The sequence below is a fragment of the Equus caballus genome, chromosome 15 (assembly GCF_041296265.1).
Source record: "Equus caballus isolate H_3958 breed thoroughbred chromosome 15, TB-T2T, whole genome shotgun sequence".
Classification (NCBI taxonomy): Eukaryota; Metazoa; Chordata; class Mammalia; order Perissodactyla; family Equidae; genus Equus; species Equus caballus.
Window position 1 is genome coordinate 53,096,065 of NC_091698.1, and position 27,094 is coordinate 53,123,158.

Consider the following 27,094-nt stretch of genomic DNA (forward strand, 5'->3'; position numbering starts at 1 on the left):
TCCCTAACTCTCATAGAACGTCTATCCCATTTTCACAAATGTGCCAGAGCTTTGGAAAGACTGTGCTAGAGAAGGCGTTATGGCTTTTATCGTTGACCATGTCTGTCCGGGTTCGTTCCCATCCTTCTTCTCCTTTCGGGTTTCCATACTCATTTGGATTGTTAACAAGGGCACATCTACTCCTTCAACACTCTGATGACTCTTAAGAAGCGTTTAATAATAGTAGAAATAAACCTATTAAGAGCTGAATGCTGAGTTTGTGTACATTTTATTAGCCATTTCCTTCATGGATGGAAACATTCAGAAACATCTGTAGTGAGAGCCAATAGTAGAACTTTTCTGGATTGTAGATCCCAGGTCTTCATCCCCTCCTCTCTTTTCCCTTCTTGAAGTAAACAAAAATGCCCATTAGGCCCAGAGGCCATCAGACAAATGCCTATCATGCTGACCTTGCTTGAATCCTTTTAGAAAAACTGCATACCGTTAGAAATAATTGTAGAGCTGTGATCCCAGCCAGCAACTACAACGTCGGTTTTCAGCAAGCTCCTGCTGAGTAAGAAAACAGAAGTTTTAACCACATTGGTGAGAAGGTCAGATGTTTTACATATAGACCACAGAGTTGTGTTGCTGGCTGCCTTCTGCAGAAAAATCCCAGGCAAACATATTTTCTTTCTGAAAAGGATAAACTCATACAGATCCACTCTCTCTCCCCAGTACACAGGGCAGTCAAGTGAAATAACTCATCAGTGAGTTAGGAAAGTCTTCTAACAACAAGGGTAAGTGGAGAATATTTCACAGAGAACAGCAGTGAAGTTAAGCACTGTGCTGTCTTGAAGGGATCACGAAACCAATATACTAAAACAAAGATTTAGAAGACAGAGCCCTGTTTCTCAATGGACCTGAGCTAATTTCTGCTTATGGACTTAGATCTTTATTTGGTGTCAGATTGAATGAGATTCTGAGAGTGTTCGTGACTCTCAAAATAAACATATGACAAAAGAATCCTAAGTTCCTGTGGTAAGATGACTTAGCTTGTTCAAAAATAATAATGATAACGGAGTAAAAAGGTGTATTAAAAGGGAAATGGCACCATTGGAGGGAGATTACTTGGTGTCCGGAGGAGTAGAGGCTGAAGAAGCCCTGTCTGGTCCCCTCCTCCCTTCCAGGAAAAGAAGACAGTCCCTGATCCCGAGAAGAGAAGGATGCTTTGGGCTCCAGGAGTCTCAGGGGCTCTCAAGTAGTAGAGACCCTGCTTCTTTGCAGTCACCCAGAAAGATGCCTCAGTCTCTGAGAGAAATAGCTGGTGGTGAACAGGAGCACTGAGGAGGCGGGGGACCTGAGTGCTAGGAACTGGGGCTTCCATCTGCTGCCAACACTGGGACCTGACAGGAATGGACACAACAGCACAGCGCCTGCGAGTGCCTGGGCAATGAGCACATCAGCGAGTGGCCAGCGTGGGCTGAAAGCCAGAGAGCCTCCTGGAAAGTTCTGCTCTGTGGAAGCCTCCTCAGACCTTCTCATGACTTGAGGGGAGTATTCCAGCTCCAATAATGAATAAGATGTAGAAAGTAGAGGCTCAGGGTAAGATGTAATTTGACTTAAAAAGTAATTGGATAATTTTTGTACCCAAATGTGTTTACAAAAATACAGCTGCCATAAAAGCCACTTTTTTTTTCCCCCTTAGCACTTATATGCTAGGCATGGAGCTAAGTATTTACATACTTAATTCTTCCAAAAATAATTTCAATGTATGTATTACTATCACTTTAGACGTACCTTTGGGGGAGAGCAGTGTCTGATACCCCATATCCTAAAAAGCCAAATATTTAAGCTGTTGAAAATAAGGCAGTGTGTGCAGTTTGTTATGTAAGTAACATAACATATGTAACATAAGTCATGTTTCTAATTGTTCATTGAGTGTGCAAAAATTGCAAGCTTTCCATTAAGATAAAACATAAAAGTGAGGAAAAACAACGACTACTCTCCTAGGAGAGGCTGAGAGAGAGCCAGCAGATTCTGGGTTTTGGAATGACTGACGGGCTCAAAAGAGTGTCTAGAACCATGGACAGAGGGCTGATCAGGCAGGGGCTGCCCCTGCAACAAAATAAAACACTTCAGTCATGCAACTCCTAGGATTATCCCCATTTTACAGATGAAGGAAATGAGTTGCAGAGAGATTAAGCAGCTGTCTAAGGTCACACTGCTGATAATGAAAGAGACAGGAAGTGAACTCAAGTTCATCTGATTTCAAAGTCCGTGGAATGTTATGGTTGAAAGCAATCCTTCCCCTCCCCTACTTCCCCATGATGTTTGGACAACTTTTCTTAAGATCTGACCACCTTCTTTAAGATTATTCATTCTGTGTCAGGAAAAAGAACTTCATCTTGGCCCCCTGCGATGACATTCCAGATTTGAAGCACGAGAAACAATCTTAGAAACTGTGCTGATAAGCCTAGAGTTCTCATTCTTTCTTTCTGTGGTCCCTTTTAAGCCTAGTGCACTGGAAGGAAGGTGGTGTTGGAGGCACACAGAGCTGCAATGTCTTCAGCTTACTGCTCGCAAAATGCAGTTTCAGAGCCGCTTACCGCCCGCCCCCCCCCCCCCCCCGAAACCAGCCAGACGTCCTCCCACCCACCCACCATGTGCTGGCCGTGTGCAGTTAAGCTGCCTGTCCCTAGCACCTCTGCGGGGTGGCAACAGCTCCGTCCTATCAGCAGTCAGCTGCAGAAACCCCACCGCTCATTAGCACCCCTGCATCTCGAGCTAGAAATAGCCCTGGAGTTTCCATGTACCATGAAGAGCAGAATAGGGGTGGATGTGGGTAATTTTTTTTTTAAAAGCTATTTGGTGCTAAATTGTTTTTCTGTTAGGCTGTGTACATGAGTTCTTTCCAGTGTCGGTAGAGCCTATCCATATTCGGGGAAAGGAAGCTTTATACTGCCAGCCAGTACAGAGAGCTGGGCAGGCAGGCTAGCAGCCCCATCGTCTGCCATCCCATCCCCCTTCAGCTTCAGGGAAGCTAGGGGGCTCTTTTCCTCCTGCTGACAGCTTTGGTCTCAAATGTCCTCTTACAAATCTCACCTGCTATTACTAGTAGACAGCCCTTATCACTCTGAGAACTGAATGTGCTGGAGGTGGGTAAAGGGGTGTGGGTAGGTGGGGGGCAACCAGTGGTTCACAGAGTGAGGCCATCAGGGTGGACACCACTCCACCTCACTGCTTTCTGATGGAATGCTAAATGCAGTTTCCTTCTGCACCCTCCTCATTTCTTTGTCAGTCTTCCTAAGAGCCTGAGGACTCCTTAGAGCCATCTCTGCTCCATAGGACACCTTTGACACAGTCTCTTACCAGGGTTCATTGCCAGGGAGAAGAGCCTGGCTAGATTTCAGCTCCTGCCTAAGCCCTTGGCTGGGTGCCCTTGTGCAGGGCACAACCTGCACAGCTATACAAGGAATCCCTTGTCCTCTCTGCCCACCTCATCCTGCCAGTGTAGAGATGGTCATTCCTCACATCCACTTCTGCATTCCACAATCAATTTCCTCAGATGAATAATGAATCAGCTGCATTTTATGCACTCTCTCTCCTGAGCAGTTTTAATTGGAGAGCTACCAGGAAAGGAAGGGTCCCTAGACATGGAGGATCTACATTACAGGGCGGGTTCTTGGTTACCAGGTTCTGTTAGCTCAGGCACTTGTCACAGAGCCTGCAATTTTCAAACACTGTGGAACATTAATCACCTAGTTTTCAAAATGTATTATTGCCTGATTCTCCTATAAAGATCTCCTTTTCTGCGGTAGGATATAATAAGGGTTAAATAAAAACAGGAGAAAGACAATTCTAAGTTTTGAATAGACTGAAAGCCCTCTATTCATCAGTTGTTCACCAAATACGTGTTAAGTGCCCACGGAGTGCCAGAACCCTGCCAGGTGCAAGGATACAAGAGTGAACAAAAAAATTCCTGCCCTTTTAAAATTGACATAGTGGGGAAGAGAGAGATTAAACAAAGAATTCCACAACTACATATAATTACAAGCTGCAAAAGCTCTATAAGTGAACAGTCCTCGCTGCCCTGGAGGAAAGAGAGTACATCTTTTTTGTCTTGGTATCTCCAATGTCTATTACTTAGTAGGTGCTAAATAAGTATTTGTAGAATCAATGGGTGGATGGATGACTGCATGAAAGAAAGAATGATTGCATAGCATAAGAATCATCTAAAGGCACATTATTAATAAGAGGCTGTGAGAAGTGAGAGTCATTATTCCTGGGTAATTTTCTCACCTTGGTTATGAAACTTTCATTGTGACCTCAGATTATCAAATCGCTCTGCAAGAGAGTAAATTGGAGTGGTACACAGAACCCCAGGCATGCAGCATCTCCTCACCACGACTTGTTTGCTGCTTTCTGAAATTCGTGGACTAAATGTACATTTCTGAAAATCAAGTAATTTAAATAGTCCTTCCGTAAGGAGGGGCAAAACTTGCTGCAGGCACTGTGTGATTTCTACCACATTTAGTCTTCACAGACTTCTTTAGATTTTCCTCTTATGACTTATGACTTATGTCATAAGAGGAAAATGACTTATGTCATTGAGGTCATCTCTGAAGCTTTGATTTCCTACTTGTCTTTGTTGAAGACTCTTTGGTCATAAGACATGAAATACACTTAGAGGAACTAAAAACAATTGGAATTGTAAGGAAAGAGGGAGATCTCATAGGAGTCAGTTTAGAAAGTAGAGGTAGTGTTTCTCTCTCTCTGAAACCATGATGCCTCTCATCTCCTCTTTGCTCTGCTTGTCTTCTCCATTTTCTCTGCAGGCTGACTGTCTCTGCAAGCCTTTTGTTAGGATTACGTTGAATCCTTAGATCAAGTTTGAAAGAACTGACATTGACAATATTGGGTCTTCCTATCCATGAACATGGAATACCTCTCCATTTATTTAGTTCTTCTTTGATTTTGTTCATCAGAGTTTTGTATATAGATCTTGTACATATTTTGTTAGATTTATGCTTAAGTATTTCTTTTTTTAGGGGTCCCAGTGTAAATGGTATTATGTTTTTAATCTCAAATTCTACTTGTTCATTGTTGGTATATAGGAAAACAATCAAGTTTTGTATATTAATCTTGTATCCTGCAACTTTGCTGTAATTGCTTGTTAGTTCCAAGAGCTTTTGGTTGATTCTTTTGGATTTTCTACATAGATGGTCATGTCGTCTGTGAACAAAGACAGTTTTATATCTTCCTTCCCAATCCGTATACCTTTTACTTCCTTTTCTTGCCTTATTGCATTTTCAAGGACTTCCAGTACGATGTTGAAAGGGAGTAGTGAGAGGAGACATCCTTGCCTTGTTCTGACCTTGGAAGGAAAGCTTCAAGTTTCTCACCATTAAGCATGATGTTAGCTGTAGGTTTTTTGTAGATAGTCTTTATCAAGTTGAGGAAATCACAGCTTTTTTTTGGACACATCACTTTTTTCTGCCTTTAACTACAGTTATTCTTGTTAGCATCTTCCCTCCCTTGGCTTAGGCTGTTCTCATTGGGTCTAACGCAAAGGCTGATTCCCATCTATTCTTGGTGCTCAAGGACACACCTACCTTCTTTGGGAACACAACCCATAAGTCAAAAGCTCTGGTGTTGCTGAATCATGGAGTCTTTGGGGACAGCCCCTTCTTCTCTGTGGTTAGTCACCTCCTCCTAGAACACTTTATTGTGAATGAGGGTCCAAAGGAAAGGTCTGTTGTTGTTGTTGTTCCCTAGTAGCTGGAGGAGATGGGGCTGGCCTCCAAAAGCTAAGGTGGAAGGAAACATTCCAACTGCTAAGGATGTGGGGGGCAACTGAACAGTATAGAGGAGTCCCTCCCAGACCTCCAACCCCTGTGGACAGTATATGGATTAGAAGATGCACAACGTGAATCTAAAATAAAGGACTGTTTTGAACATTCTTCTGGATGTAGAGCCTGTGCCTGGTCAGCTAAAATAAACCATAGTACCCATCACTTTCCATAACAGTCACTAGATTTGCCCCATTTTTGTAGAAAAGAGGCAAAAGGCCCCAGGAAAACAGGTAGGAAGAAGGAAGAAAAAAATTCTATTTCACTACACACACAACCAGGGCAAACAACCTGCTCTGTTGTGCAAAGTGCAGCCCATCAGAGCCAATTACCAAGCAGCTACCATGCCAGGGTGGATGGCTGCTGTGTGCTGAACCTTGACCAGGGAGTGGGGGCCATATAAGTTATAGAATGCCTAAAGCCATCTCACACCCACCTCTCCTTCTGCTACAGCCACCCAGGCTTTTAGTTCCCTCCCACAGCCCAGCCTTTGCACATGACATCCCTTCCTCCCCCATTTTCCTCTCCTCTTCACTTAGATGACTCCCACTGCTCTCTTAGATCTTAGCTTAAATATCGCTCCTCAGGCAAGTCTTCCCTCTGATGGACATCATGGCACTGTGCCCTCTCCTCCCCAGCACACAACACTGTAGTGATTTCGCATTTGTTTGATCACTGTTTCTCACACCAGAATGTTAAGTTCCCCAGGTGCAGGGACTATGTCTGTTTTGGTTCATTTGGCAGCCCCCGGCCAGCACAGTGCCTGGCACCTCTGAGGCCCACAGTAAATATTTGCAGAAGGTCTACATACTTGACCTGGAGGTTGGGAGGCTAAGCAGGTGGCCGGTATTCGGGGGTGGGGGAGAACTCAAACTGAAGGGAGTGTTAGAGTCAACATTCAAGTCAGGTATTGGAGAACGTGGAGCAAGGTCAGAACCCAGGGAAGAGGGGCCAACATTTAGTAAAACATGGAGGGGCCCCAAGGCAGCTCCGGGTAGGCAAAGAACAAATGCAAGGGGTTAAACAGTGACAGTGATGGAAGTGGGGAATATGAGGCTGAGCAGGCAAGTGTGAGGGGTCAGCAACCAGAGTCTGCTGCCCAGGGCAGGTTTCTACATGCATGGGTGGGCAAGCCACATTTAATGGGCAAAGGTTAAAGAACAGGTAGAATGTGATTAAGAGACAGTCTGGAGCAGTGGTTTGTAATCCTGACTGTACATTTGAATCACTGGGGGTATTTTTTTTTAATATAAACGTCCCAAGTCCCATATCCAGAAATTCTGACTTTTGTTTTTACCCTAAGGGGGAAAAGAATCTATTGAAGGTTTTAAGGAGGGATGTGTGTGTGTGTGTGTGTATTTGTGTGTGTGTGTGTGTATTTGTGTGTGTGGTGATGCTAATTTTTTTTTTTTTTTTTTAGAAGTGAACATTGATTTTTTTTTGATGCTAATTTGGATAACAGATTGGGGATAACAGTTAGGAGGGTATTAGGCATGTAACTCAAGAATTGGTATTTTGCAAAAGCATCCTATGTATTTAAAATATGCAGTAGGGATGGGAGCTGCTGTTCTAAAACAATAGTCTTTAACCTTGGCTGCACATTACATTCATCTGGGAAGCTTTAAAAGCTATTGATGCCTGGACCTCGCTCCCAGGAGTTCTGGTTTAATTGGTTGAGAGTTGCCTGTGCATGGGGATTTTTCGAGACTTCTCCAGATGTTTCTAATATGCAGCCAGGGCTGAGAACCACTGCTTTAGAGACTTGCCACTCTAGGTGGGTCTGAGGATCAGCAGTATAGACATCATCTGGGAACTTGTCAGAAATGCAGACTCTCATCCCAGACCTGTTGAATCAGAATCTACATTTTAGGGAGATTCCCTGGATGATTCTTGTATACATTAAAGTTTGAGAAGCACTGGTCTAGAGCAGCGATTCTCAAAATGTGTTCCCAGCAGCATCACTTGAGAACTTGTCAGAAATGCAAATTCAAGGGCCACGAATGAGAAACTCTGAGGGATGGGTTTCAGGATTCTGTTTTAGCAGCCCATCTGGGTGATTCTGGTGCATGCTGAGGTTTCAGAACCGTAATCCTAGAGGGATAAAGCAATAATTTCAGATTGAGAATCTAGTAGGGGATCTGGCCAGCTGAGTATTTCAGAGGTTTGGGGGTTAAATCACTTCCCTAACCTCTGTGTGTAACTTTGGATTCCAATCCAAAAGACTGAGATGAATAACAGTTTCTCCTCTGTGAGACCCACCTTCCTCCCCTCTTGGGATGCATCCAGTCTGGGCAGTGGCCTGACATTTTTCTCACGGTCTCTCTGATCTCCCACTCAGGATCTCAGCCAGGGGCTACAGTGACTCCTGCCCAAACCCGACTTCCTGATGAGTTTCATATGAAATGAAGAGAAGACGGGGCAGAGGGAGTGGGGGTAACAGCACAGCTGTGGAGACTCAAAGGCACAACCCAAGAAGAACTAAGGAAGAAAACACTATCTGTTCACAGCAGGTGGGTCTTCTCTTTGTGGCTCAAAAGCACAGAGCGAGACCTGGGGAAATGAGGGAGGCCATGCAGTTGAATTAAGGAAGGAGCACTCTCCCCACAGATGCATTTCTCTGGCTGCTCCCCTCTGTGTAACAATGTGCAGCCACTGGTGTGACCTGCCCCAACATATCCAACTCTTTTCTCCTCCATCTTGTGACTTAGCCCGGCTTTGGGCAGACAGCAAGCTGAGGCAAGAGTGTAGATTTTGGCAATGGAAAGAGGGGCTAACATCTCACATGAACAAGACTGAGGGTGGGCTTTCCCTCTGCCCTCTGTTTTTATAGATTTGCAAGCAGTGTTCAGAAGGATCTGTGAATGTGTTTCAGGGACAGGCTAGGGGGCTGAGGCTCCACTCGGGTGTTTTATATGGTACAGGAAGAAGTTTTGTATTCTTCTCATCCCCCTCCCCTGGTAGGAATGGCGAGTCCTTTGGTGAGGCAGAGTAAAGACATAGTTCCTTAGTTAGCATAATGATGGTGTCATATTAACGGGGGTCATAAGTTTCTGTGATGGGATAATTGAGATATTATTTTGAGGTTTGTTTTTGCATTATCTTTTCCTCCCTCATCCCAAGGGTAGCTGGGCCCTTCGAGGTTTTTTCTGCCAGAAAAATTGTCCAACACCTGGAAATAGGCAAGAGAGAGTAGTACTAAGTGTTATTTTAGTGGAGTGCTGGACTTGACTTTCTATGTACTAAGGCTATTTTACAACTCTATAGGGGCGAGGCTAATTTATAGATTTTTGTTGGGTAGAAATGCAAATAATTTCTGTCTAGCAGAACAGATAACCCCAAAGTTATGATTTATGGCCCTGTTGGACATTAACCAATTTTCCATCTATCTTAGCGATCTACTAAGTTGTGCATATGTATGAGATCCTCAAATGCTCCTTGGACCAGTTTTAATGTCTTACCAGTTCCCTCATAAATTGGAGTGGAATACAATCTTTGACATGTCTTCATTTTGTATTAACATGAGAGTCAGACTTTTTAACTTTTGGAAAATTTGACAGTCCTTCAAAAGTGGTTTCTATTACAAACAACCTAGCTGGCTTTTGTTTTTCAAAAGCTTGAACTTCTTGACGTGTTTATACTAACTGGGGAGGAAAAGAAGGCAGAAACATGAAGACAGAGTTGGGGAGATTCCCCAAGGCTGGGAAGGTGACAGGCCCACACGTCCTAAAGGTTACGTTGACTCCTGGTCTGCTGTCTTACAGAGTGCTGGGAGAGTAGCAGGATTTCCAGAGGGAAACGCTGAACAGGGCACCAAAAGGCTGGCTCCTAAGCATGGCATGGCATTCCCAGCCTCCACAAGGATCCAAGTAGAGAGCAGCAGCTCTGACTAAATCACTGGATAGAAGGGGACACGTGAGTTTAGACAATGGCCACTTGAAAAGGGACCAGTGTGAGCAAAAGACCTAAGGGTATTTTGAGATCTTCACACCATCCTGGAGGTATTAGGATCTCCAGTAATGACTGCACTTAAATTTTGCACCAGCTCAGTGGGCTGGAGACTTAAGATCAGATGTAAATAAGGAAAATTTAATGTGGCATTTCTCAGGTACCCTGGGTAGTGGAATAAGATTCCTGCCTGCTACGTTAGCAGGAGAAAACTTTGTCTTACTGATGTTCAGATGTTCTGCTTGGAGGCGTCTGAAAGACCCAAGCACCCTCCCACAAAGGAGAGAACAGAGCAGCTAGTAGGGAGGTGTCCCTGGTTCACAGGGGCACCCGATCAGCCTGTTCAAATCCATCACCAATGCTTGAAAAACAGCTCTCACCTCCCTGGGGGACAGCAACTTGTTTGCCGAAAAGTAGGATCAACTCAACCTGTGATCAAAGCAATCACTGCAGGGTGATTTGAGCGAATGCTGGGTAGGATCCTCTGGCCAAAAACACCAACCTGACCACCTGACCTTCCTCACTCACAGCTTCTTTCTTTCAAACCTTCAGATTTGCAGATTTCAATACACATATCCCTGGGAAACGATGAACCCAGCTGTTTCTATTTAGGGTTCCTCAGGTGTGTTCAATGAAAATACCTAGGTCAGAATCACCTGGGGAACTTGATAGAAATGTGTATTCCTGCACCCTGCCCCAGACCTATTGGATGAGATCCTCTGGGAATGAGAAAGGGGGAAGGGCATCTGTATGTTTAACAAGTGTCCCAGGTGAGCCTGATAGCCTCTGAGTTCTCAGAACCTCTGGGGCGGGGCCTGGGAAGGGCAACAATTTGACAACAGTATGTGGGGCAGGGGTCACTCTCCTGGGGGGTCAAACCACAAGGGAATGGCCTCTCATGACTATGTGACTCCCATAGGGTATGAAGGGCTTGTGTGTATGAGCTTATATGTATTTTTCAGGGGAGTGAGATCTTAACCCCCACCGGGGTTTGCTATTCAGAGCACCGTCAGAGCAACAGCAGCCTCAGCATCACGCTGGAGCTTTTAGAAATGCTGACTCTCAGGCCCCGCCCTGGATCTGTGGACTCGGAATTTGCATTTTAACACAATCCCCTAGTCATTCTCTTGCACATGAAGGCTGGAAAAGCACTGGTCTAGGGGAGGTTGGGCGAGGACACTGGATGGTTATTTTTGTGTCTTGTAGCAGATGCCCTCTCCGGGACTCTTGATCATGCTTAGATCCAGGAGCCCCAGTCTGCTCCTCTGCATGGTTCTGTGGCTCAGCCAGCCGGGGACTGCCCCTTTGCTTCAGGCTCCCCACCACTAAGGTGAGGTCATCACGGGGGCTTCAGAGGCCCCTCAGCTGCAGCATTCCCTGGCTCTCCTCCCCTGGTAGCTGGGAGTTGTGCCCATCTGTTCCTGTGGAAGGCGGCTGCAGGGGGAGTCACCCTGGAGGGGCACAACTGAGAGGCGGTAAGAGAATTGAGTTAAATTGCACCCCCACCCTTTGGCTGCAGACTATGTAGGCGAGAGAAACAAAGGGGAAGTGGAGGCGGCGTCTCTCAGCCCTTTCCCTGAAGGCTCCCACTGAGTTTGCTCCTTCTGAAGTCGGTCCTGGCTGCCCTCCCGATGCTCAGCGCTCACCCACACCGGCCTTCCTCTTCAACAACGCCTGCCAGAAGACTCATTACTCTGCTTCTAATATGTGACTGGCCAGGGGCCAGGATCTGGCTACCAACTGACTGATTAACCGCTTAGCCAGAGCGACGGCTTCCCCGTCCACAAGCAGCAGCTAGCAGCTCCTCTCTGCCCCGTGGGTTGCAAAGGAGCCTCCTGGCCCGTCTTGATCTGGGCATGGCTAGGGGCTGCTCTGGCTGTGGGCTTCAAAGTCTTCTTGGCTCCATTCTCTGAGTGTCACCACTTTCCTACTTGTTCTTTCCCTTCCTCTTCTTTCTCTATTCATCTTCAATTCCTTCTATTGTTATTTCTCCCCATCCCACCCGTCAATCCATTGTTCACATCTATACATAGACACACTTCATATCACACAGCTCTAAAATATCCTCTTTAACCCCGTGTTCTCTTCTAGCTATTGCTCTAGTTTTCTCTCTCTCATCAATAAAACTTCTTGGAACAATTGTCTTCACATATTATTTTCCATTCCTATCTTCCATTTGTTTTTTTACGTACTACAACTTGCCTTCTATCCACACTGCTCCACCCAAACTGCCCTTAGAAAGGACCCCATGCCCGCCATGTTGTTAATCCAATACTCATTTCAGTCTTTATGTACTTGACTTCTCAGCAGAATTTGATAGAGACACCTTCTCGGTCCTGAAACGGTCTCATCGCTTGTCTCCTGTGGCATCCCAGACTTTCTTTTCTCCCTAGCTCCTTCTTGGCTGCTTTTGTCAGCTTCCCCTCTTCTATTTGACCCATAAATGTGGCAATTTATCTGCACTCAGCTCTGACCCTCTTTTCGTTTCTCCCTGCCTTCTCTTCCTAAAATTTAGAGCCCAAATGATATCATTATAGAGAAATGAAGTTGCTTTTTCAAGAAAATCTCTGTAGGGACTGAGATTCATCCCTAAAGAAAAAGCAAACATAAATCTTAATTTCAAACTGTGATAACTGCTTTGAAGGAAAAATTTAAATAGAGAGTCTAATGGAGAGCCTAATTCACACTGATTTTTACTGGGGGAGGGGAAGGGTAGGCCTCTCTTAGGAAGTGACATTTAAGCTGAGACCTGAAGGATGACGAGGAGTTGGGCAGGTGCAGGGTCGAGAGGAGAAGCAAAAGTAAACAAAACAGAACAAAACAAAAAGCAGCAAAGCCTAAGGCTGATGACATCCACATGTCCCCTCCAACCCAGATCTCTGTGCTCTGGACTGTTTATCCCTTCTGGACGTTTCCATTTGGCTGTCTCTCAGGTATCTCAAACTTATTATATCCACAGCAGAAGTTTGGATTTCTCTACATGTACTTGTTTTCTCCCCACACTTGCCCCCTTCAGTAAATGGCTTCATTTTCCACTCAGTGCTCAAACAGAAACCCAAGAGTTCTTATTGACTCCTTCCTTTCCCTCACTCCCTAATCCACTCCAATGGAAAAATCTGTTAACGCGACCACTAAAATACATCGAGAATCCATCCACTCATTCTACTGCCACAAATCTAGTTTGAGCCGCCATCTTCTCTCGCCTGGAAGACAATAGCCTCTCAACTGCTCTCCTAGCCTCCGCGCAGGCCACCCCCACCATCCATTCTCTATGCAGCAACCAACATGATCTTTAAAAAATGAGAGCTGCTTAAAATCCTTCAACAGCTTCCCAGGTCACTTAAAACACAAATTCTCTGACATGTTCTATACAGCCCCGAGTGATCTGACTCTTGCCCATCTTTCCAACCTAACCTTGGGCTACCTTCCCCTCACTCACTGCGTTCCACCCTCATGACCATCTTTCAGTTCCCTGAAGCCATCCACCCTTGTATGCTGCTTGTCACAATTCAGGTGACTAAAACTTTTTTATTCTCTAAACCATTGAGTTTCAATACTACAGAGTGGTGGAAACGTATCTCAGCCAACTTAGAGTTTCCTTCCTTCTCTTGTGTTGTCTGACTTCCTAGACATTTAAGTTGTACCAGGTCATTGGGTTGGTGAAGACCCATTGGTCTTGAGTCACCTGTCCACTAGGGTATCCACTGAGACATCCTTTGTTCACCTAATTGTAGGCCATGGAGACATGTAGGTCACCCCTGAGAGGAGTTCCTAGTGTCTTTGCCCCTTCGTGAGTGGTAGAGGCTTTCCTTATGGCTTTCATGTCTCATTTGGAAGCTAGAACTCTGCCTGGCTGTGTAAGAACTGTTTCTCAAGACTCACTGCATGGCCATTCCCCAGCTAGGGTCTCCCACCGGATCTTCAGGACTGACAACATCTCTGGCCTCTTCATGTCCCTTCCACCTCTCCTTCTACAGGCCTGGGGTATCTTTTTCTAGTCCAGAGAAGACACTGCTCTCCTGAAACCCCACATCTCCGAAATATTTTGGCTTTAAATGGAGTCCTCTTCAGTCCCCTGAGGGCTTTTGTACTTTTGGAAACCAAAACCAGAAAGACTCATTTCTTTCTGTTACATCCACCTTAATGCAATGGGCACTGAGTACCAAGCAGCCTGGCTTGAGAGATGGGCAAAGGGGGGAAATAACAGGAAAATAAAACATTAGTAAAACTTCAGGAATGTTATCCCACCCGTTTCTCCAATGCCCACCTCTCCCACTGTATTAATTAGGGTTCTCCAGAGATACAGCACCAATAGGAAAGAGATTTTAAGGAGTTGGCTCATGCAATTGTGGGGGCTAGCAAGTCCAAAATATGCATGGCAGCCTGAAGACCCAGGAAAGAGTTGATGGTGTAATCTTGAGTCTAAGGACAGGATTCCTTCCTTCTCAGGGGATCTCAGTCTCTCTTAAGACCTACAGCTGATTGGATGAGCAGGGAGAGGGAGGGATTGGCATTTGCTTTGCGGGGCCCTGAAGCACATGCTTATTCTGCTTTGTGGGTGATCCTACAGTGCCTTTCCTCCAGGTGGTGTGGAGGTAACGGAAAACCCATTGGCCCCCAGCCCACCTGACTGTGGCAGCCATTGTAGCTGGAATCCCCAGGAGGCCAGTCAGTCAGTTGCCGTGTCCTGACCATGCTCCTGAACAGTTCAGATACCCAGTTTCAGAGGGATACAGTCTGCATCTTCTAGCTATGTCCTTGGAGCTACAGCTGTATATGTGTAGCTCACATCCTAAGATCCCTTCTATGTAAAGTGGAGTATTACTTGTACAGCAGTCAATATATAGTCAAGAGATTAATGGGTCGATCAAGTGGGAACTGGAGACGAGCACTTTAACAATCTCTGGAAGCAAAAATGGGAATTGAAGAAGTAGTTAATAAGAGCAAAATCAATAGCAACTGGGATCCATTTACAATCACATGACTCTCTTCAAGGTCCACTTGGCTTTGAGCACTTTACCTTAAACCCTAAGAGGCAACGCTAATTCTCTTTATGTTACAGGTCATGTAACCAAATAACAAGAATCAGGCAATTCTGGTTTCAGATTTCACTCAGAGTTTCCCCTACTCTGCTTACCTGATAGTGAAAAGTACAGACAGGACTAGTTGAACACCGTGTTGTCTGGAACACAAGCCAGTATGGTAGGAATGGAAAAGTCGTAAGTATCCTGTGTTTGTAAGGAAACAGAAGGTCAGGTCAGATGATTAGCAGCTTTGTTACTCCTCCTCCGAGGACCTGAGTTGAACCATTTTTTTAAACTAATTTTGCATTTCTGAATGTTCCAGGGATTGGAAAGAATTGAACTAGACAGATTTTAAACATTCACAGTTGACGGATCATCATGGTTTCATCTTTGACCATTTAGGGGCAGCAGGCACATTTGTGCTCTGTCCCCTAAAAACTAAGCAAGTCATTTTTCCCCTGCCACTTCCCCCCTAAGAATTCTAAAGACTAAATCTAGGTTCCAAGAAATAGTATAGATCTGATACTGAGAACTGATATTTATTTTCTGAGTATAGGTACATACTGAACGATTGAATTGTCCAATTTTTAAGGTGAATGTCTTGTACAATCAAAAGAACATTTGAATCATCAGTAGTACATTCTAGTTTATAAGAACAACAATAAAAAATAACAAAAGACATAAAATAGCTGCCAATTTATTGGCTAAGATGATTATAAAAATAGTCTAGAAAATAAAATATGACCAAAACTATATGATTTATATAATGGCAATCTTTTTACATGTTTAAGTGATGAGGCAATGGCTGATAAATTAATTAGATCGTTAATATAGAATGGGGATTTTAATTTGTTTCCCTAATTTTTCAGCAAGCAGATTAATTCCTATTTGTTGTCTTTATAGTCACAAATGGAGAGTGTATGATGATGTATCGCAGCACCTATCGTCTGGCTCTGCTGTTAATAATGAGTATGATTAATTCTTTAAAATCATTCTTTTTGGAAGTTCTAGTGTTGGAAAGAATGGTTTTCTGTCTCAAACCCACTCAACAAGGGTTCATAAGGAAAGTTAGAGGACTGTGGGGCAATATTTGTAATAACACACACTAGCTTGGTGGTGACATCCACAAGGGTCCCCATAATCTGTAGGCAATAAAAGAAATATAGAACTGGGCAATAGTCTACTATCAGAGCATATCTTAAAATAGTTTATTTTGGACATAAATGGCTTTCCCTACCTTCCTGCATCAACACATGAAAAATTTGAGCAAAAAACTTTTTTTATGCCAAGTTGAGTTTTTAAAAAACATCCATTAAATTCCTAATTGTTAGAATAGTACTGGCCCCAATTAAAATGTAAGATCCATAGTTTTCAGTTTTCGTCCACTTAGGGAAAAAATGGATAATGAAAACCAATCTCAAAGGAAAAAAGAAAAACAATAAGAAATCCCCATCAAAATGGAGCCAAGTCATCTGGGATTGGGTTGGGCTCCTTTTGGGTGGGCAGCTTTCCCAAATGCTGTCTTTCCATCGCCTTTTGCACTCCACACTCTGGTAGGGGCTGGAAAGCAAGGGAAAGTGGGGATTCCACCCACAAGTGAACCACTGGAAGAATCTGTAGCACCAAGTGTAGAAAAAGGAAATACATTCACACTGAGAAAACTACAAGGTGAGCTACTACTGCTGATCTTCTACCAACACAGCTGAAGTCTTATTACCGAAGGTCTTTCTGTTTCTTTCTTTTTTTCTTTCTTTTTTTTGTGAGGAAGATTGGCCCTGAGCTAACATCTGTTGCCAATCTTCCTTGTTTTGCTTGAGGAAGACTGGCTCTGAGCTAACATCTCTGCCAATCCTCCTCTCTTTTGTATGTGGGACGCCACCACAGCGTGGCTTGATGAGTGGTATGTAGGTCCACACCCAGGATCTGAACCCACAAATCCCGGGGCGCCAATGTGGAGCACATGATCTTCACCACCACACCACCAGGCTGGCCCCCAAAGCTCTTTCTTAAAAAAAAAAATTACGAAATAATGAGGTACAAGGAACACCAACCAGATGCCAAATTCATTTAGCCAGTAAATCTAAGATTGGTAAAAAGCCTGCTGTTCTCTTCTGTATTTTCCCTGCCTTAATAGATGAGTCACTCAAATTCACACTGGGCCCAACCACAGAGGAGGCAATCAGTGGCTAAAAGTGACTAAGCACTTTAGGAAATTAGTACTCTGGTTTCTCAAATGGTGGGTCTGATTATATTTTCACATCTTGGGACCCGCCTCACTGTGGCACTGCCCCATCCGAAATCTCCCCCAGAGCTGGTGAGGGACAGACACGAGAGCCTCCCCGGCTTGAGAAGGACTTTGAGAGCCTAATTGTCTATGGAGATGAATGGTTACAGTCACTGGGCCCTCGAAACTGGAATGTAGCTTATGAAGCAGAGCATTATTATTCCCAAACCCGCATTCTGCAGAGGAAGTGGAACTTCTCCAACTGGTTGGTGAGCCTCTCAGTTGTTTACCTTGGGGCTGCATTTCCAAGGATAGCTTATTTCCTAGGCCTCACCAGCCACAGGAAAAGAAATCGAGGATCCAAGTTACAAAGGGGTGTTTGATTTGGGACACCACCTGGTGTCCCAGGATGTCAACATTTACCAGAGCTCAGAGAGGCTGCTTGGTCTGAGCTTTCTGGCCCTCTGAAAGCACAGGCCTGCTAGGTTCAGACGAACCAGAGACCAGTCGCAACCAGGCCAGTTGGGAAGGGTCCAGGGGTGATCCTCAAACCCTTTTTGGGACCCTGAGCCCAACCCTTTCCACTCAGGGCAAATTCTCCATCTCATAAAGGAGTTTGAGGGAAGTCTTTTCTTTTTTCTTCTCCTTTACACCAGAGTCCTATCCCGAAGTCCAGGACGTGGAGAAATGTCTTCCTTCTCCTTCAGATCCTTTTTGGAGCAAAATCCTGGCAGTCCCTTGGGTGTCCCAGGTCCCTGAACCCGGTAGGCAGTTTGGTTCTGGCTGCTGCCCTCACTGTAAACAGATATTTAGGTACCCTTTGTGTGACAATACTGGCAGTTAAATACAGTCGTCTTATTCAAATAGGAAATTTACATTTTTTGCATTCTTTAGCCAGAGCTAAAGAGGATGCTACAGAAGCAACAGTGCAGGTTAGGAATTTGTGGAATGTGAACGTTCTTCATACTTTTCCCACTGCTGGAAACTGAGTTGTTATGGATAACAGAATGTTACCTTCTCCGTCTTCTCCATCCTCAGGTGTGACAAGGCCCACCTTCCAGAGCCTGCCCTGGAAGGTAGTTCACTCTTCACCTGGTGACAGCTCTGAAAGGACTAGGGCGTGGCATGGTGCTTACAGGATCAGCCTCTGGCATTAGAACAGACCCACTTTCAAATCTCCAGGCCACTCAGCCATTTAAAGGATAGGGCTTGAGGAGGACTGATCAAGGGGAAAAAAGGAGAACCAGGAAGGCCTGGTGTCCAGAGAGGTAAGAAAAGAGATAGGGTCTGTTGCAAAGTGAACAGGTAAGACAGGTAAGTAGACAGGGTCGGGAAGGAATGGACTGTTTCCAGGAGCTTGGCTGCGAGGGAGAGGGACAGTGGCAGGCAGGCTGGGGAGAGAGTTTGTTATTTTAAGAAGGAAAGATATGACCATGTTTCTGGCCTGCAAGGGAAGGTCCAGAATTGGGGAGAAGAAGAAAAAAGGAGAGAGCAAAAGCCCAAGAGAGATTGGATCCAGAGCCCCAGGGCTGTCTCTGGGTGGGAGAGAAAATAGAGGAGAGGGCTGGAAGGTGAGGGCAGCTGCAGGGGAGCCTGAAGTTCTGAGGGGCGTCATTGAGGGAGTTCATGAAATAGAAGCTTTAGGGACTGAGTGTCTGTGTCCCCCAAAAATTCACATGTTGAAGCCCTAGTCCCCCATGTAATGACAGCTGGAGGTGAGCCTCTGGGAGGTAATTAGGTTTAGGTGAATTTATGGGGGTGGAGCCTCCATGATGAGATTCATGTCATTACAAGAAGAAGAGACCAGAGCTTTTTCTCATTCTGCCACATGAGAATACAGCAAGAAGGCAGCCCTCTGCAAACGAGAAAGACGGCACTCGTGAGACAATGAGTATGGAAGCACCTTGATCATGGACTTCCCAGCCTCCAGAACTGTGAAAAATAAATGTCTGTTGTTTAAACCACCCATAAGTCCATGGTATTTTGTTAAATCAGCCCAAACTGACCGAAACAGAAGCCTTGGTCATCTCCTGAGAGAAGGGTGGCCATGGTTGGGGAGGGGCCAGGGGTACAGTGGTTTAAGGTTTAAGATGGTAGCTGGAAGAAATGGGAGGAAATGATGCTGATCGGGCCTGTGAAAGGGGGCCTGTGCTGAGAACCCAGCTGAAGTTGGAGGACACGGGTTGTCAAATCCAAAACACAAGAGTGTGAATTCCAGTGCCTCCCTCATGAGCCCTCACACAGGAAGAAAGAAGGAAAATGGTTGGGGTGATCCATAGAAATGGGTTTGTGGGACTGACACAGCAAAAGGAAGGGGACAGAGAGGTTGAGGTTGCCGGCAAGAGAGTGACGGAAGAGATATATCCTAGGATCCAGCCATGATGTCAGTGATGGGTTAGGAGAAAAGAGTGGAGGTGGACTGGGAGAAAGCGAGTGATGGAGCTGGAAGAATAAGGGATGGGTAGATAGACAGATAGAGGTAGAATAGGTCTGAGTTGCTAAAGTGGAGTAGGGTTGAAGTTTTTTATAAGATGTTGTCAAATAATGCTGCTAGAAGGTTAATCTTTTTCTGGAAGAAAGTAGAGGTACTCATACCACTTAGAAGGCTAATGTAATGGTCCAGATCAGGATGCATGCTGCGGTCTCCCTCCTGTATCCATGGCAATCACCGTTAATGGACAACCACATTCTTTCCTGATAAACTCACAATGCTTTTCAACATAGGGCTCCAGTAGTCACTACCAATTAATTGGAATTGGCCCGTGAGATGGAAATTGCTTTCCCTTCTAGTCCAGATAAAATGTAGTATGCTTGGGCTAGGTTTTTAGCAGCAGGAATGAAGTGACAGCAACATGTAGGAGACCCTTCTTTAAGGAGAAGAGGACATCTCACAGCCCAGCCTCATTGGTTCACAGACCCTGAGAGAGCCAAGAATGGCTGTAGAGATGACCCCAGAACTCAGAATTGCTCTGGGGACACCCATAAGGCCAGTTTGTACTGGAGCCCTAGAGCTCACCTGCACGGTCCCTGGTTGTCCCCGTTGGAAATGCCAGGTTGGTTAGCCTTGGCTGGCTTCCAGAGGTGGAGAACGGGCAAGCCACAGATCTCGTGAGTAAACGATCCTCCACATCAGGATAGATGGATGTTTCTGGCCCTGGCTTAGTAGGAGCTTTATGCATGACGCAATTAATTGCCTTTAGCCACTCAGGGTCATAACATCCTAAAAGCTAGCCCCAGCTTGAGGCTACAGGAAAACAGAAGCAGCTTTGGGCTCATCTCTGAGAAACACCTTTCACTTTATCTAATCCTTTTTTCCTTTGGATGAGCCATTTCAGCTGGCAGGAAGCCTCATTTCCTTCCTCTTTGCTGGAACTCCTTGATTTTAGGCCTTTGTTTTCTTCAGCTGTTGCAAAAATGATCTCTGATTGCACAATATGGGTAATACAATGACGCTGACTGGGATATTGAATCCCATTAAGCCTGGCAGTGGTAATAGATCAGATATTCTAGTAAAGCGTCAGCGAGGGGCCGCCCCATGGCTGAGTGGTTAGGTTCATGTGGTCTGCCTTGGCAGCCCGGGGTTCGTCAGTTGGGATCCTGGGCAGAGACCTACACACCACTTGTCAGGCCATGTTGTGGCAGCATCCCACACAGAGGAACTAGAATGACTTATAACTAGAATATACAACTATGTATTGGGGCCTTGGGGAGAAAAAGAGAAAAAAAAAAGAAGAAGATTGGCAACAGATTTTAGCTCAGGGCCAATCTTCCTCACCAAAAAAAAAGCGTACCTTTAAAAAAAAAATCAGCAATATTAACCCCTGACTCATCACTGCAACTTCCTTTAGACTGTTATTAATATTAAAAAGAATAAGTCATCTATATGCCATCCTGGTCTCCACCTGTTTGGGACTTTTTTTGTGGTTACATAATGAAATGGCTTCAATGTGAAGCCCTCTGGGACCGGTTTCTGCTGTTTATCTCTTTGTGTTTGTTTCCTGTAGGCACTTACCAGAAGAACCAAGAACTGGAGATAGAGAAAAACCTCTGTGAGTCCAATGACCCAAAAGGGACTAGTTTTAACCAAAACATACAGATCTATGAAACCAAAGGCGTATTGAAAGAGTTAACAAAGGAAAGCACAACACTTGAGATTGTGTGTGTGTATATGTGTTTGTGTGTGTGAAATGTGCAACACCAGGGCAGAAGGAGAGAGGGTGAGAGAGCAAAATGGCCTTGCATGGGCAGGTGGAGGTATGACTTGAAATACCTGTGACCAGACGTGCATCTGGCAGGTTCGAAGCCTGAGAGTGACACATGCCACTCGTTACCCATCGCCCTGGCATTGCTTCAAGGCTGAGCGGTGTTAGCATCCAGCCTCCCACAGTTTTTTCCTGTCCTCTCCTAACCTAATTAGTAAAAGATGAAGTTCTGAGTACATGGCAGAATCTTTTCAGATACAGTCTCTTTTGGCTAGGACCAAAAATATACCAGCGTCCCTGTCCTTTCAGATAGCAGTAGGAATCCAGCCGGTAATTGATTTAAAAACAGGTCAACATTCAAGATACATGCAAAAGTTCCTAAAGCTGTAGGCCACATTCCACATGGGGCTTTAATGGCTACCAGCAAGGTTCCTGTCCTGCTCCCTCCCAGCTTAGCCAAAGGGTCTTTCCTTAGCTCATAGGCATTAATTGAGCACCTATTGATGAATAGGAAGGATATTCGGAATAAGGCAAGCTGACCTCAGTAAGTGTACAGACCTTAGTTTACAGACTGGTTAGGAAGGCAACATAAAGACACTTTGGACAGTAGGCGCCTGCTATATGTATGGACCGAATGTTTGTGTTCCCCCAAAATTCGTGTGTTGAACCCTAATCCTCAATGTGATGGTATTTAGAGGTGAGGCCTTTGGGAGGTGATTAGCTCTTGAGGGTGGAGCCCTCACGAATGGGACTAGCACCCTTATAACAGAGACCCCAGAGAGCTCCCTTGCCCTTTATGCCGTGTGAGGACACAGTGAGAAGACAGCTGTCTAGGAAGCGGGCTCTCACCAGACACTAGTTCACACCTCTGTCTTTGACTTCCCAGCCTCCAGAACTGTGAGAAATAAATTTCTGTTGTTTATAAGCCACCCAGTCTACGGTATTCTGTTACAGCAGCCTGAATGGACTAAGATTGCACCTCTGTGAATCTCTCCATAAGCACCAAAAAGCATGCCAGATGTGCTAGAAGGAAATCTGTGAGGTCCAGAGGAAGAAGAAAGATTTTTCTGAGGAGATGAGCTATGAACTGATTCTAAAAGCAAAGCAATGAATTGTTTTAGGTTTTAAAATAGCTTTGGAATTTTAATTATAGAACTAATAACTGTTCATTTTAGAAAATGCCAGTTAGAAAATAAAAATTTAACCTCCCAACTATCCTACCACCAAGAAGTAACCGCTGGGCATCACCCTGCACCCCAGGCCCCATCTTCCCCACCCCTCTCCTCCCTCTCTACCCGTCTGGTCTGACCTGCCTCATACCTATGAAGAGTTCTCATTAGATTTCATTTCACAAAATGTTGCTACTGCTAAAGCAAGGTTAAAAACCACTGCTAAACACCTGGCCCAGGTAAATCTCCCTGAATCCTGCTTTCCTAGAATTACTCTCCTGCTGGTCAGCCTCCAATGACAACCTCCTTAGCTTGGCCATTTGGGTACTTCTGCTTCTGACCACAATCCATCTTTGCACCCAGTTTCCCATGACCCCCACTACAAAACCCTGTTTCTAGAGTACGATGTGCACGCTCCTACTCCCAATCTTTTGTTCATATCTTTTCACCACATTGTAGACCCAGCTTCTCAAATATCTCCGTTCAAACTCTGTAACCTGAGTTTCTTCAGCTTTATTGGCCTGTGAATAGGAGCAATAGCAGCTCCTTACATCGCTCCATCCGAGTGAGGCAAGACCTCTGGAGCGCCTCAAAGTCACGCCCAGAAATTTCACCCTAGGCAGTGTTTGATGTGTACTCACGACACACCACAAACATGTGGCCCCACCATGTTCTTCCTTTCCTGCTCTGGCCATCCTTACGCCCCATGTTCATGCTTCCAATTGAGACCGACACTCCTGCCATGCCCTCCATGAATACCATAATGTCTTTTCTCCTGATCACCCCAAAGCACCACCCTCAAGCTGCCCGCACTGCGGCCCCTGGAGTTCCCAAGGCACAGATGCTAGACCAGCCTCCATCCCCTGGACTCCGGGGGACACTATTCACAGCCTTGTGACTCAGATCCTTCCTGAAAGCAGCTCCTTGGGCATCTTCCCTCTTTCCACAGGCTCAGACCAGAGTCCTTCCCAGTCTCCTGTCCCTGACCCCCGCAGAGTCAGCCTTGACAATTTATTCATGCAAGTGGACATCTGAGAGCTATTTGCCCAGCCGGCTTATCAGATGTACTTGGAAATATTTTAGCCTTGCTAGCATAAAAAACTTAGGTTCAAACCAGGAATCCGACCACGTTCCCTTTAAGACCCCAGACTCGGTGCCAACCTTCATAAAATCTTCTCTATCTCAGGCTAAATAAACTCACAGTCTTCTGTAGCAGTCATGGTCGTATTAATTTGGTAGTTAATCGTATATTTCTTTGTGACAACTCTTCTGTTCTTTCCTCAAATTGGTGCTAAAGTTTTTATGGTGCTAGAAAAAATACATTTTAAAGGAATATCTTTCTAGTTCTGAGGATATTGAGCAAAGAAAGATAGTTCTCTTCCCCATCAGTCCTTGTGAACACAGGCATAGCTTGAATAATCAAAAAGTATCAGCATTTCCTATTTATGTCTTGCCTCGTCATTGGTGTAAGGACCATGATCTTCGTGGCTTTGTATTTGTAACCATGTCTGGTATTCAGTAGGCACTCAAATGCCAACTGGTTCTCTCATTTTAGGGAGGTTTAGGGTCATTATTTTTACCTTAAGATCGCAGAGGTCGGGGAAAAAAGGCCAAGGTAAACCGGGACAGAAGAAATTATACAAAACAAAAATTTCCAGAAAGAATAACCATGGCAGAAAATTTACCTTAGCATTTTGGTGAGAGGATAAAAGATTCCTAATTTCCCATTTTGTGGGCATTGCTTTAAATGCACACATTGAGTATCTCATTCACTCATTCCACAAGCACGTGGTGAGCCCCCACTGTGTATCAGGCTTCTAACAAGACAAACATCTCTGCCCTCCAGAAACTTCCAGTTTGGTGTAGAGAGGCAGAGACTAAACTCGATCATTTCAGACTATGCTAAGTACCATGAAGGAAATAAACAGAATGGGGAGTAAGGGTGCAGCTCCTTTGGATTAAGCAGTCAAGGAAGCCTTTCTGAGAAGGTGATATTTGGGCTAAAATGGATGGCTGACAAGACATTAGTCACACACAGAATCAGGAAAAGAATTTTCCTAGGGCTTCGACATGCAGTCCCACAGGCTGAGCACTGCACCTGAACTTCGTTCACATGGATAGTAAGAGTGTCCTCCTAGAATTGTGTAGTGCAAGACAGAGGGTCCTCAACTCACGATGTTTTGACTTACAGCTTTTTGACTTTATGATGGTGTGAAAGCAATATGCAGTTAGTAGAAACCATACTTTGAATTCTGAATTTTGATCTTTTCCTGGGCTAGTGATATGCAGTACTACATGTACTCTCTCGTGATGCTGGGCAGTGGCCGCGAGCCGCAGCTCCCAGTCAGCCACGATGATCGTTAAGAGTAACAACTAATACACTTACGACCATTCTTTACACATAAAGCTATTCTGTTTTTTACTTTCAGTACACTATTCAATGAATTACTTAGATATTCAGTACTTTATTATGAAATAGGCTTTGTGTTAGATGATTTTGCCCAACTGTAGGCTAATATAAGTGTTCTGAGTGTGCTTAAGGTAGGCTAGGCTAAGCTATGGTCGTCAAAACATTAGTTGTATTAAATGCATTTTTGACTTGCAAAATTTTCAACAATGGATTTATCCGGATGTAACTCCATCGTACGTTGAGGAAGATCTGTAGTTCACGGTGTTCCAGGCATGTGTAAGTCAGTCTACTTGTATGATTAATTTATTTTGCTCAAGTAGATTTGCACATCTATCGACATGCACTTAGTCCATCTGGATACAATGGCAATCATATTAACCGTGTGGTGATTCAGACAGGTCATGAAAATGACCCTCAGGAAATTGCAGGCTGGAGTTGATTATTCAGCTTATGACTATATGTTCTCCACTTCTGGAGACACAGGTGATGAACCTAGAAATTGACATACTTTTTAAGTGGGAAAAGCTTGAGATTATTTTCTGAACCAATCCATTGCCTACTCCTATAGTCATAAGGCCAGGAAAAGGAAATATGAGTAATTACTCTCCAGATTATAGCTGGTTTTCATGATGAGAAATCCTCCCTCTTCAGGAATGATCAAATGTGGGGTTTCAAAAATAGCCTTTATAATTACAGACTATACTATTAAAGGCATGCCACTCGATTAACCATTTCACTCCATGGCATGGTGATATCCCATAATGACATGTTAATGGATTCCATGCTTAATAAAAAACAAAAGGGACTATTAGACTGCTAGTGAAATAAACACTCTAACTCTTTGCTGGCCGCAGATCCCTTGTTAAACTAGCCTCAAAAGCAAAGGCATAGAGAATCTTTAAAATACCAAACTGGTTTAAAGGATTTTACAGAGGGTGTTCAAAGGTAGCTTTCCCATCAGTTTAGAATTGAGGCAATGGAGGCTTAAGTAGAGATCATGTGTTGACCTCAGATCATTCCAGAAGTGAGACATCCAGAAACTGACCCCATGTTCCCTCAATCTCTCAGCTGATTCTACTTCCTCTCTGATATGTGCTCTTTAGTGTCTGAATCTGTCCAAGTCAGTTCTGAAAAGGAAGTTCCAGTCACTCCTCCCCACAAATGCTGGCGGGTAGAACCCAACAGTCATTCAAGGGGCAGGGGAGCTGGCGAGAACATAGGGCAGGATAGGGCAGAAGTAGTGCTCCTGGGGAGGTGCTGAGAATAGAAAGTCATGCCCAACCAGGGAAAGGAAAAATGCAGGCCAGTTTTGGCAGGTGGGATTATTCAAGGGCTCCCAATTGTGGGAAGCAGGATGGAGGTGTCCACTGACCAGCACCAGGTAGAGCAGAGTTATTCTGGGATACCCGATTCAAAACAGGTTGAAAGATGCATCAGGGCTCAAGACCTACACAATGAGGGTTGAAGGACTGTAGGTTCCACCTAGAGAGTGTTTGCAAACTTTGCTCTGCATATGGATCACCTGGAATCTGGGTGAAAATGCAGATTCTGATTCAGTAGGTCTGGGCTTCTGCATTTCTAATGAGCTCTCAAGTGATGCCAATGCTGCTGGTTCATGCACCACACCTCAAATAGCAACCAGCTACAGAGAGGTACAGGGCAAGTTCCCTCCCCCTTTCTTCCCTAACCATCATGGGCCCAAGAAAATGGGGAAGCCTGGTACTCTGGAAACTAGACAATTACGCCACTGCTGCGCAATAACACTGCTGACAGGATGCAGCAGCCCATCTGCTGGGAGCAGTCAGAGCCATCTCATTAATTCCAGGGCAGGGGCTGAGCAACCAGCTGCTGGAAGAGGCTCAGAGCAGAAAGAGCCTGAATCAATAGGGATAAGAAAATTATCCAATTAAAAACAAAGATACATCATATTTGGTGAATCAAAGCGAGAGGCTTAAATCTCCATCCCTTTTTAGCAGTTCAATAAAAGGCTCTCTCGTCTCTGACTGTGGTCAGTGCTTTGACTGAGTGAGGTCCCTCTGCAGAGTGGAAGGTGGAATATATCGAACAAACACTGACGCAGGCCAGAGGAAGGGGTTGATGGGTTACTGCTCTCTCACACTAGCCTTCTAGAAAAATGCAAAGGGAAGATTCCCTCCAGGGCTACTTTCCTGGGCTCTAAATTGGGTGCTGTGATGGTTAGTTTAATGTGTCAACTTGGCTAGACTATAGCACCCATTGGTTCAATTAAACACTAGTCTAGGTGTTGCTGTGAAGGCGTTTTGTAGATGTGGT

General features: G+C 44.8%; 2 long non-coding RNA genes across 3 annotated transcripts in view; both read right to left on the minus strand.

The window, feature by feature from the left end:
- Positions 1-27,094, minus strand: part of LOC138917676 (uncharacterized) — a 69,280-nt gene that overhangs the window by 26,847 nt on the left and 15,339 nt on the right. For both annotated transcript variants that reach the window (XR_011426020.1, XR_011426021.1), the window contains one exon: positions 14,911-15,001. This is a non-coding gene — a long non-coding RNA (uncharacterized lncRNA). The remainder of the gene's footprint in view (positions 1-14,910; positions 15,002-27,094) is intronic.
- Positions 253-4,409, minus strand: LOC138917678 (uncharacterized). Its single transcript, XR_011426023.1, has 3 exons — positions 4,279-4,409; positions 482-546; positions 253-385 (listed from the first exon to the last, which is right to left on the minus strand). It is a non-coding gene; the product is annotated as an uncharacterized lncRNA (long non-coding RNA).